Raw genomic sequence first — 4,755 nt, 5'->3', positions numbered from 1 at the left:
CAAGACTGTGGTGTGCATAGAGTTACAAGCCAGTTTGGAAACAGAACTCTTTTCAAAGGGCATCCTCTTCTCTACATGCCAATCAGATAAAAGCAGCTCTGTACAGGCTGACCTGGGACAGGTAGGAGAACCAAGCCCCAGTCCTGAGCACCCTCTTCCTCTTTCTCCCTTCCCCTCAGGGTCTACTGCATGACTGAAGACTCTGGAGTCAGGCAAGCCTACATTGAAAACCAGCAGGATATATTAAGCTAACTGTCTCTTTACACTCAGTGACACTCAGTGCTGTCTATCTGGGGCTTCAGTGCCACAGTGATAAGGGACACAGAATGAACACTTAATGAACACATAATGTCATATCCTATGCCCTCATTGTTTCCTTTAACTCCCATGACAGCCCATGAGATGACAATTATTATCATTTTTACAGGAATGGGAAGAATGTTTGGGAATGGTGCGTAGCTGGCAGGACGCAGAACTGGCGTCAAACAACCACATGCTGCCTTGGAGGTTTGAGAGGTGCCCACAATGAGACAGGTGCTGTACCAGCTACCATGCTCAGGACTGCAGAATCATTTTGACTTGGCAGAACCCTAGGAAGGAAAGAATCCAGACACCTACAAGCACAATCTGTGTGAATCTATATACATTTCAGTATCTATCAACCGATTGTAAATATGAAGAGATAAGAGTCAGAAGCAATAGCTACCCTTCATGCTAAGGTGCATGGAACTTTCTCCTGAGAAAGATTCATGTGCTGGCAATGTTTTGTGTTGGTCTGGGTGAAGATTACACAGATGCACAAGTATTTAGGAAGCCACCAGGCTGTACCTTTAGTGCTCGCATGATTTGTTAAATTTGTTTGTTGTAATTTCAAATTCTATTTTTTTTTCCAATTAAAATTTGTGTTTGTGGGGCTAGTGATGGCTCAGCAAGTAAAGGTGCTCGGTGCCAAGTCTGACAATGGAGTTTAATCCTCAGGACATGTGTAGTAGAAGGTGAGAGCAGAGTCCTACACACGAGTTGTGGCATGTGCTCCTCCAACACACACACACACACACACACACACACACCAAATTTAAAATGGTTATCAAGAAAAGCTCTCACTCTGTACCCCAAAATATCCTGGAACTCACTAGGTAGCCCAGGCTGGCCTCAAATTTGTATCCATCTTCCTACCTCTCAGCCCTTCCAGTGTTAGAATTATAGCATGAGCCACACCATGCCTGACTAGTCACGACTGTCTTTTAAAATCAAATGTGAGGACATTGTACCAGCAAATTAGCCAGTCTAAGATCATTCTGTGAGAACCTTCCAAGGACGGTGTGACATGGTCTTCCTGGTACCTCAGCCCAGTGGTGTCTTCAGTGAATCAGGGTGGGACGAGCACTGTGCAGAGATTGTCAGTGAGAAAACTCTGTGTTGCTTCTGGTGGCCTGGGGTGACTTCAGATATCCAGAGCCGGTTTTCAGCCACCTTGCTCTGCCAGCCCCTCTATACCTCCATCCTCTGCTCTGCATTTCGGGCTGGCGGTAACGCTGCCTCCCCTCTCCTCAATGCTTGTGCTGTGGGTTGATGCTACCGAGGTACTTCCTAGGGATGGGCCCAGGACACTGACCTAGGCCTGAGCTCATAACTAGGACTGCAGCCAGAGACATAGTGCAGGAGAAGGAAGCAGGGCCTTCCCAAAGCAATCCGAGCCACTCTGTCTCCTGCCAGAAAGCCTGCTCCCTGTGCTCAGTGTCTCATGGGACAGTCTTCAAGCTCCCCAGCGAGCCCTCCAGGGACCATGGCTGTCTATTTAAACATTACCTAGGTCCCTTGCCTTTTCGTTCCTCTATAAACACAGCTTCTATTTTTAGGCTCCTTTGTAAGAGAGACCCTGGGATTCAGGCCAGGGATCTTGGGAGCTAGGAAACCACAGTCCCGGGGGCTAGATCACAGTATAACAGAGCGAGTAAGATGGCGGCAGCCTTGCCATCAGCCAGCCAGGATCAGTGTGGCCAGAGGGAGCCCCACTTCCATGGGTATGCAGGCACTGTCAATATCCTCCTCACCCCCCCCCCCGCCCCAATGCGCTCAACCTCCAGGAATCAACGGCACTCAAATCAAGCTAGAGCTGGGCCACTGCTCTTCACTTCAAACTCTGTGGCATCTCTCTTTTCGCTGGGAGCTGTGGGCTACTTATGTTTGAGGGAGGGGACCAGTGCTCAGATAGAGCTGGCCTTTGCACTGAGGCAAGGAGGCTCAGGGGGAACCGATGGACTCACTGCCAGCACTTGAGGTGGGAAGCCAGATCACTAAGAGACACCCTTTTCTCCTGTTGGGACCAAGCTAGGATATTTAGATTTCATGTGAGACCACAGCAAATAATGAAACATTTTTAACAGCAACAAAAATGACCCAGCCGTATGTATTTTTTGTTTTTCTGCTTGTTTGTTTTTTAATGTTCCTTGGCAGATGGTTCAGTGGATCAAAGCACTTGCTGTACACACAAGCCTGGAAGCTGACTTTGATCCCTGTAACTCACGGTGGAAGGAGAGAATTGACTACTGGAAGTTATCCCATGGCCTCTTCATATGCCCCATGGCACATATGCCCACACTCGCATACATACAATGATAAATAAATATTTGATATTACTTTGTATAGGATGATCTCAAGAAGAGGCTGGAGACAGCAAATGTGAGAGGAAGGACTCCAACAAGCATGTGTGCCTAGCACTGTGCTGGGCCCTAAACACCCCAAGCGTTGACATCCTCAGGAAATAGCTAATGGGGTGAGTGACCGAAAGGAACCATGCTTATCAAGGAAGTCTTGTCTGGCAGGATCTTCGGGAGAACCCACCTACAGTTTTAAAGATCATTCTCAAAAAGAATGGATGGGCACTGGGATGGAAGAGGAAGGAGGGTGGCCATGCAGAAGGTCATTACCACATCGTGGGAAAGCTGCTGAGAGAGAGCAGTGCTGGGCTGCAGCATGGGGTGGAGCCTGGAGGAACTGGTCACAAGTTAGGGGAATGGGGGAAGAAGTCAGTAGATTCCAGAGCCCTGGCTTGGTGGCAGCCATAATAGGAAAGTGAAGGACCCCTTCCTATTCGGTCTCTCCTGAACACCCAGTCATATGATCTCAGCTTTGCCATTCCTTTATCATACACACACACCTTGAATCCAAAGTCTGTGCAGCTCTGGACAAGCTCTTCCAGGTACAATATGCTCCGTGAACAACTGCCAGGGGAGCAAATGTGAACTCTCAAGAAAACATTTGAAACAATCCCAGTCCTGTCCACACTGATTTCCCTCCTTTCTCGGCATCCCCCCACCTCTTCCTTGCACCCCATCAGTGACAGACAGGCCCTAGGGCTCAGGGGTAGAAGTGGCCAGTGGGCACAGTGCCACCTGGAATACTTAAAACATGAATTGCGAGTCAAGTGGCCCCTCTCACAGTTAATCGATGGCGGCATATCCTGATCGCTTTCATTATTATTATTTTCTTATGCATGTGTGATCGGGAGATTTATTGTTGAGGCTACAGAGGCAAAATCAATTATTCATGTTATAAATTAGAAAATGATTTATGTCTACAGGAGACGGGGCCTCAGCGAGCCGAGCCCATTACAGATAAGCTTTGCTGAAAGGACCAAGATTTATCTGTAAACTTCACAAATTGCAGCTCCGCAATCCAGTCCTGTTCTCAACCCCTCCCCCCCAGGGCACCCATCCCTCTTCCAGAGTCCTTCTGTCTTTTCCTGTCACGGACTGTCCCCTTAACTCCTGGTTCCTCTCCCTAGTTCCTCTAACTTCTCTTTCTTCCTCTGTCCTGTTTCTCTCATTTGACAAATGTCCCCAGGGCGTGCTCATATCTCTTCTGGGGGTCAGACACACTTGAAGCTTCTATACAAACTTTCCAGTTGTTCCTATGGAGGGGACAGGGAAGTGAAAGACTGAGAAAGAATTCCCTAGGGTTTGGTTCATTCACAAACTTTTTGAGGATGAAGGGCTGAATCATACTGCTCAGAACGGCTGAAGGCAATAATTACCCAGCATCTCCTGCTGCCTAGCCCCTGCTCTTCTCAGAGAGAAGCAAGGTGACGATGTGACCCAGCTCGTGGACTTTACGTCAACAGGTAAAAGTTGATCCTTACTGTACTGCCAAAAGGGTGGCCCTGGACCAGTCACTGATACTTGTTAGACCTCTGTTTCTTTGCTACAAAATGGGTTCCCAGCATGAACACCACCTCATTGCACAATGAAGAATCAAGACAGCAATAAGGACATCGGCCTCAAAGCAGTACCAGACACACGGGCGTGCCCAGGGTGTTGACTTCACACGGGTCGAGGAGAGACCATGGAGAGAGCATGGCTCTCCTTGTCTGTCACTCTTGAGCCCCATAACATAGCACAGTTGTCCCGGATTAATAGGAGAATGTGGGAGCTTGGGTCCTGGAGAAAGGTAGGGGTGTGTCCCAAAGACAGCATGCCAGGTGAAGTGTCATAGGTAAAGGAAGAAGGGCACTTCTCCCCACAAGAGGAAAACTAGCGCCATCGGCTTGCTTCCTAAGCACCCATGGGTCAGCTTACACTTGTTCCCTTACTGCTGCCCCACCCCACCCCCACCCCAGTCAAATAGGGATTGCAATAGTCCCCTTGCTCACCCCACAGGTTGCTGTATCGAGTGAAAAGAGGAAAGACTTAACGATCGTGACAACATTGTACAATTTTTACTGCATTGTGCTGTAGGAATAATTGCATGGAGAGA

Source organism: Mastomys coucha, unplaced genomic scaffold, assembly GCF_008632895.1.
Source record: "Mastomys coucha isolate ucsf_1 unplaced genomic scaffold, UCSF_Mcou_1 pScaffold21, whole genome shotgun sequence".
Taxonomy (NCBI): domain Eukaryota; kingdom Metazoa; phylum Chordata; class Mammalia; order Rodentia; family Muridae; genus Mastomys; species Mastomys coucha.
This window is presented reverse-complemented; position numbering follows the sequence as displayed.